Source organism: Anguilla rostrata, unplaced genomic scaffold (genome assembly GCF_018555375.3).
Source record: "Anguilla rostrata isolate EN2019 unplaced genomic scaffold, ASM1855537v3 scaf0485, whole genome shotgun sequence".
NCBI classification, from domain to species: Eukaryota; Metazoa; Chordata; class Actinopteri; order Anguilliformes; family Anguillidae; genus Anguilla; species Anguilla rostrata.
This window is the reverse complement of record NW_026985990.1, coordinates 1-7,909: the sequence shown is the minus strand read 5'-3', so window position 1 is coordinate 7,909 and position 7,909 is coordinate 1. Positions and strand designations below refer to the sequence as shown.

At 40.9% G+C, this 7,909-nt stretch overlaps 1 long non-coding RNA gene across 1 annotated transcript; it reads left to right on the top strand.

Moving 5' to 3' along the window:
* Nucleotides 1-7,386: 7,386 nt before the first annotated feature.
* Nucleotides 7,387-7,878, top strand: LOC135246543 (uncharacterized). The gene is made up of 3 exons (XR_010327752.1): nt 7,387-7,555; nt 7,654-7,763; nt 7,851-7,878. It is a non-coding gene; the product is annotated as an uncharacterized LOC135246543 (long non-coding RNA).
* The last annotated feature ends 31 nt before the right edge of the window (nt 7,879-7,909 follow it).

Sequence of the window (7,909 nt, the reverse complement as noted above, 5' to 3'; positions counted from 1 at the left end):
CCTCTTGGCGGTAGCACCATCAACACCTGGGTATACCACAGCCAGTTTTTTGCAACTTACATGCCCACCCCACGTCCATGCTTCCGGATGAGTGTCGCCATTTATATGAGCTGTTTATCCTAATCCATTAATTAAATTACAATTAAAATCCATAGGCCTACTTCTATTTTATAATATCAAATAAGCCTAAATGCAAAATGGGTAGACTGCCACACGTAACTTAGTCATTTAGAGCTCCATACAAACTAACCAAGAATAACCTTGTTTAACCCCTTTACACAAACAAGCGTTTTCTAATGGTCTCTTGACATTTATATGTAGTAAAATTATATTCTAACATAAAAATTTCTAACTCCAGCATTAACCTCCCTTTACGTCTTACAATGATGCACATTGCAATAATTGATATGTTCTAATATTTCTCCAAATTAATGTAATATACTGTAACACAAGAGGTCTTCGGGCAAGAGTGAGCTGATAGGTACGATCTGAAAGCTGGGAGCTGGGATGAGCGAGCTATGAGGTGCGAGCTCAGATCAGGAAACTGGGAGCTGGGAGCTCGGCTCTAGGTGCAAGCTTGGAGCTACGAGCTCACAGCTCACACTTGAGGATTGAACTCTTACTAAAATAATTTTTGGATTCTATTTTGTTTTCCCTACGTGCTACTGATGTAATAAAAAATAAAATCCACAAGCTCATTTAAAAGTGACAATGATCTCTTGATTATGCTGCTCTTTAATGCACTGTGCAGGTGTTCTTACCTGTGTGCTGAGCTCCTGGGCTGTTGAGTGAGGTCTGGCCCAGTGTGCTGTACACATCTTGGTCTGGACAGGCCAGGGCAGTGTATATACCCTCTGAATCTTTGGAGACTAATGCTGCCATTTCTGACTGCTGCTAGTCCTCCGTCCAGTATTTCATTTTATATATTTTCTGTCACTGTGGTCTGTGGCACTTGAGCAGAAAGCGGAAATTGTATTCAGGAAGCTGGTCAGGGCTTGACATTAATACCCCCCCCCCCCCCCCTTCGCAAATGTGGGTAGAATTCAGCAATGGTGTGTAAATTGTTCACGTACTAGGCGCTTTGGCAGGTGACCTTCCAGTAGCATTTTCTATTTTAAAAATTATTGTAGTTTACAAAAGCCATCTGAAACTCAACTCAACAAACTCAACCAAAATCAAACAGCCAAACACGGCACTGTACCTCCAAATGTGTGTAGGCGATAGCTATACTCATTGCAGCTTCAAAGTGTTTGTTTAGTGACACTCCACACCAGTGGAGAGCGATTCAATAATTGCAGCATCAGACACAGAAAACAACAATGGTTCAGTAAAGGAGCATGAACTTGATGTTCTTATTAAGACTTAAAACAACTACTGATGTGTAGCAGAGCATCAGTCTCACAGATAAACCAGTGGTACGAATAGCAGTGTGTGTCCATCCATGCATTCTCACCAGGCACAGTAACTGCACGATCTGCATCTTGGTACTGTGTCCGACTGTCAAACCAGAAATGATCACCTGGCTGTCCACTTCTCCAGAATCTGTAAGAGAAGCAGAGAGACTCGGATCAAATCCAGATCATGCCAGTGCCAACTGTGGCCCTTTAGCTCCAAAGGGTGACACAATGGGCAACTCTGCAAAGCCCTATGGAGCTACCAATCCGGGCGGGTTCAATCACGTAGGGGTCTGTGTTTCATTGCTTTTTAGCAGCCCACTCTGATTCACTGGATGCATGTGGACTGCATGCCCAAGCAGCATATAAAAGGTCTTCCTCCAGTTGCACTACGTGAGCTAAGTAGCACTGTGGTCTACAGTGTGAGAAGCAGGCTGGTGATGCCACATGTCTCAGAGGAGAATTGTGTGTCTACACTCTGCTTAATCAGCAGAAGGGACTGTGTATGAATATAGCTGTTAATTGGACATTCCATATTAGGAAGATTAGCCATGTTCAACATTTGGTGTCTTAACTTTGATCCCTTCGCGGAAGCCCCTTGGTGGTCAAGATGCTGACGTTTTGAGATTGCTCAACTCAAAGCTGTAGGTGAACTATGTGTTTACATGAGGTCCGATGGTATAAAGATTAAAGTTTGTAAAGACGGTTTGTTGTTATTTCTGTGGGAAGCCCTGAAAAGCACCTAACAGTGTAGTATACATGCGGTGTACACCCCGCCAACAATTCAACTGGCAGATAACATCGTCCATCCCAGCATTATTATTCAGATTATTATTCTCATAGTTCCAGGGGAAAAGCCAAGGCTGCCAACAGCATTCAAAACATTTTTAAAATAGTCTGATAGAGGATATAATTCATCTACAGTATTTAGACCATTGTACACCTGGTACAAATAGCGTCTTTCTATGGCAAAACTGTGAGCGATTATTTAGCTTATAGGGATCAGTCAAAATATTAAAATAGTCACCCCCATGTGCACAATAGTTAGTGTTGTGCAGAGATTTTATTTGTATTTATTTGGCATGAATGAATGTTGAAAGTGTAATTAATCTAGATGGTATGTGCTCAGTGAGTATATTCTCATGCTACCACCTGGCAGCCTTTTAACACCATTATTTAAACTTGCATGTTAACAGAGCGTCAATCTTAATAATGAAATATAGGCTACTACAAGCAATTGAACTGTATTTTTGATACTTTAATTGTACTTTGATATATGTTGTCTGTGTCCAAATTGTGATTAAACTGAGTGTGCATTACAAGCTATAATAATCTAACTTTTAGATTTTCTTGAAGTGCTCCAACACCTGGAGGTCTCATAGGAATATTTGATTTTAACAGGCACAACCAATTGATTATTTTATCTTGTCATTCACATCACTAATCATTGCAGGAGTCAAATGTCACAATCTCAGTACTGTAGGATGTTCCGTTTCATACAGGTTGGTGCTTTGTTTTTGCTGTAAGTGCTATTGCTGCCCCTTCAGTCAAACGCAAATGTACATTTTCATTTCTTAATGGGAAATATAAGTTAGCAGTAACAACCTTGCTTAATTTTTAAGGAAAGAATAAAGTGATGGGATAATGTAGTTGATTAAATAAAATATTGAGACTCATGACATGAAGTATAAGTGAACAAAGACTATGTATAGTTTTCATCTTCAGATTTCAGTGTATTTCATTTACACAGAATGATTTGCCAGTGTATCATACTATAAACGCACAGATATTTTATTTCATACTCACAGAGGACACACATGACTAATGTGGCAGCCAATTAAAGAGCACACAGCAGCCCCAGACACACTGCAGCCAGTCTGTAGGGAAGTGAGCTTTGTCCACTTTTCTCTTTGGCCAGAAGCATTAGCAAAGCAAAACAATTAAACTGTCATTATTACTGCCTGAACAAGCCACAACGACAGAAATGTCACACAAAGTGTTTGAATTTGAATTGAAGAAGTGCAGTGTTCTTATACATGCAGCTGGCCAGCGGGTATCTGTTGTAATATCTGCCCCATTGTGTTTTAATTTGAGCACTGGATAACTCCTTATGAACCCTATGTTCCTCGTTGTAAAATAATACACAAGTTTCATGTATTGACAGGACTGTTCTTCTCTTCTCAAGCACCTCCCTATTGTGGAGGGGGCCTGAGGCTTGCAGCTGAGCAGCTTCCTGTCTAGCGCAGTGGTGCACAAACATGTGCTGGGTTTCATTACAACCCCAACCCTGACACTAACCCTGAGCTGGGTTTCATTACAACCCCAACCCTGACACTAACCCTGTGCTGGGTTTCATTACAACCCAACCCAACACTAACCCTGTGCTGGGTTTCATTACAACCCAACCCTGACACTAACCCTGAGCTGGGTTTCATTACAGCCCAACCCAACACTAACCCTGAGCTGGGTTTCATTACAGCCCAACCCTGACATTAACCCTGTGCTGGGTTTCATTATAACCTCAACCCTGACACTATCCCTGAGCTAGGTTTCATTACAGCCCAACCCAACACTAACCCTGAGCTGGGTTTCATTACAACCTCAACCCTGACACTAACCCTGAGCTGGGTTTCATTACAACCCAACCCCAACCCTAACCCTGAGCTGGGTTTCATTACAGCCCAACCCAACACTAACCCTGTGCTGGGTTTCATTACAACCTCAACCCCAACCCTAACCCTGAGCTGGGTTTCATTACAACCCAACCCTAACCTTGAGCTGGGTTTCATTACAACCCAACCCCAATCCTAACCCTGAGCTGGGTTTCATTACAGCCCGACCCTGACCCTGAGCTGGGTTTATTACAACCCAACCACAGCTCTGTGCTGAGTCTGCAAACCAGAATGGTGACAAGCTTTTTTCTCAGTTGGACACTTTTAATGTCTATTAAGCAATGATTACTCATTTTTATATTATTTTAATGTCTTCATGACAGTTATACGTGCTATGAAGAATAAATGTCCCATATTCACATTCCAGGGCTTTTAATGAGGTAGATCATCTAGTGATTTCATTGTCATTAATGTGATGCACTGGCACAATAGATGGGTAAAATCACTGTGGCCTCAACTGTTGAAAGTGTACTGATCACTGAAACATGGCCATGTGAGGAAATTGGAGATTTCAAAAGACAAAGAAAGTGGAAATTAGGCAAATCTACAATTTATTGAATAGGTTTATTTGATTCATTTATTTAAACTAAAAGAGGAAAATGATTAAGATATGTAGTGCTTACTACTTGTAATAGCCTTACTACATACTACAGCATACAAAAATGCATATTTTTCATAACCCATTAGGCTACTATAGCAGGACAAGACTTCAATTTTTCCCATGATTATATGCATTATCAAATAAATGATGAGATTAGAAAGTGGCTCCACTGCTTTTAAACATATTTAACCACAGTGCATCATACTAGTCAACCTCTGTCACGGTAACTGAGAGTTATACAGTGCATTTTAAGCTTCACAATAAAACGTTTCCATGTATTGATTTTTTAAAAATGAATCATCACAGAATGTTTATGGAAGCAGAATGCCAATCTGAAGCAGGCGTCTGGTTAAAAAAGCTATATGTATTGGTCTATGCATTCTCAGCAGACACAGTAATTACACAGTCTGCATATAGGTGCTATATGATTCATGCAGTTGTCACCCGGCTCTCCCCTCCACCCGAACCTGTAAGATAAGCACAGAGGCTGAAAGAGACACAGAAACAGCTCTACTTCTCGCTTTCTGCCTACAAGTGAGTGTTGTCTCCATTCTGTGTCCCTGTTACAGCACTGCATGACTGCAGATTGTAATTAAGGAATCAGTGCGTCTAGTCAGTAATTATACTGGATTGCATGGTGTTTAGACCCCTCCCACCATACTGACTACTGGACAGTCAAAGGTTAACATGTGTAATTAATAGATGTACAGGAAAGAGGGAAAAACTAAGTGCAGAGACGGATACATGTTGTGGAGATTCATATACAATAGTGGTAGATGTGGTTTCTTGCCAAGTGTTCTATTTGCTTCATACTCTCCATATTCTCCTGTGAATGTGTATTTATCCACTGTAATGTGTCCGTTAGATTTCCCACCCCTCTGGCGGGGAGCTACAGTACATTAACCCAGAGTCGGGTCTCCTCTGGTTCTGAGTTACCCAGATCACTCCAGTGTGTCAGGGATTTCGGGGGGTTTGACCCAGGCACAGAGTGAAAAAACACAGGAGACTCCAAAAGGAAAATTCAAACAAAGACTTTACTAAATTACAAACAGGGAACAAACAAAAGGCCACGAGGGGCAAAACCATAAACACAAAAAGATTCTTAAGAACTGAAAAAAACAGAACAGAACACAGGCAGGACAGAATACGGGCAGGACAGAATACACACAAGAAGGAACGCAGGCAGAAACACAAACAGAAACACACAAGCAGGACCAACGCGGGAGATACATACAGTCAGAAACAAACACAAGGAACCAGCACCCGAGTCAAGGGGACAAAGAACTTAAATAGACAAGACACAGGTGAACTCAATACATAATTAAACGAGAGGGAAGGGATAACAAGAGGCAGGTGGGGATGATGATTAAATAACGAGACAAATAATGGAAAACAATAATACAATTAATACGGTAAACCAATGAGGGAATGAACAGAAATACAAAAACTGAGAAGTGCCGCCACCTGGCGGCCCAAAAAGGAAAAAATAGAAACAAAAAGACAGAACCATGACACAGTGTCTCCCTTGCTGAGAGCTGAGAGAAACACAGTCCACACCAACACACTCTGGATCATGAGCCATACCCCACTGATAAATGGGCTTCAGTCAAGTGAACAAGATCCTTCATAAGAGTCAAACGGCACGAGAAAAGCAAAACGCCCTTATCTACAACCACAGCATTTCCTGGTCAGTTACAGGTTTGCAGTTCTCAGCCTGCAGTTCTTCTCACCAGGTTGAGTTTCATTTAAAGACTACAGTAAACATGTCAACGTGTCTCACCGCAGACTCAAAAGGGTAAGCAAGGTAAAATGCATGAACTCTTGTGGAGTTACATTTTACTGCTTTTCAGAATCAATACCCAGTACGTTTAGTTGCTTTTTATTGGTATTTCTATTTTTTCAATGCAATTAAAAAATTTGCTGCTCCAGATGAGTGATGTGGAAAAGTACGTTCAGGTAAGGGCTGAGAAAGATGGAGAGGACAAGGTGATTATGATGTAGTCACATGCTGTTATCTCCAGACCATTACAATCTTATGGGCATTCCACAATTAAACCTCCAGATGTATTAAAGTTTGAGGTTCAGGTATATCTAGTTGTTGCTACTTGCTTTAAACGAACCACCCCTATACACCAGACCTCGCGACTTTGAAAAATGCAACACCTTCTCACGATGCCAAAATGGGATCTTTCTGTTAAAGTTTTCCCTGCCCCATATGTTACTGTGTATAATAGGAGAAGTCATTAAACATGAAAAAAATGATGCAATCTTTATAGAGATGTTAATGATGGGCTTGCCCAAGATAATGAGGTTAAGACAACCAGTATCAAAATAGATGTGTTACAGAACATTATGAATGAACCAAACAAGGTGAGAGCCAATGTCAAGAAGGCCCAGGAGAGACATAGGAGGCCTACCAAAGGAGGACTAAGAAGGAGACCAAGTGCTTCAAGATCTCTCAGGCATCGAGGTCCTGATGAAGGATGGCAGGAAGTGTGGAAGGCCTGGCGCACATGGACAACCAGGATATTACTGGCATTCATCGGCATTAGGCACCCAACGACTTACAAATTAAAAGTTTATGTATCATTATAAGTTTATAGAAATTTGGTTAGACCCAAAAGATGTTAGGATATACTGTAACCGTACCATACCCTGGATGACGTACATACACGTTTAATGATGATGTAATTGTTTTAGCCTGGAATTTTCTCTTAGACACATTAGAATATCCTTGTCATAATTTTACCCACAAAATCTCTTTGTTGTTATGTGTTTTCATAGGGTTACTGAGGTTGAGGACAACAACCTGGTGCAGCTGGAGACCATGGATGGAAAGCCACTGAAAACAAAAACATCCTATGCTTCAGTGAAACCCCTGCATATGAGTATGACAACTGCATGTTGTTTAATATGTCAACAAAAGTTTTTTTTTTTTTAAACACAGTGTCCAGGTTTATTAAATCATTTTGAATTGTCCATTTAGGATCACAAGCAGGCCAACCCACCGAGGAGGCTGTACCCCCTCCAGCCGAGTCAGTGCATTCAGATGACCTGTAATTGCACAACTTTGAGTTGGAGGAGGACCCGCTTCAGGTACAATGTCAAATTGCCCACCTAATTGTCTCTTCTTTTTCACCTCTTCTTTTTATCTACACATTCACCTATTTTCATCAATCCCAGGTGAATGGAAAAGACAATCATCATATATTTCCCCTTATTACTTGTATATGCTTGTGATT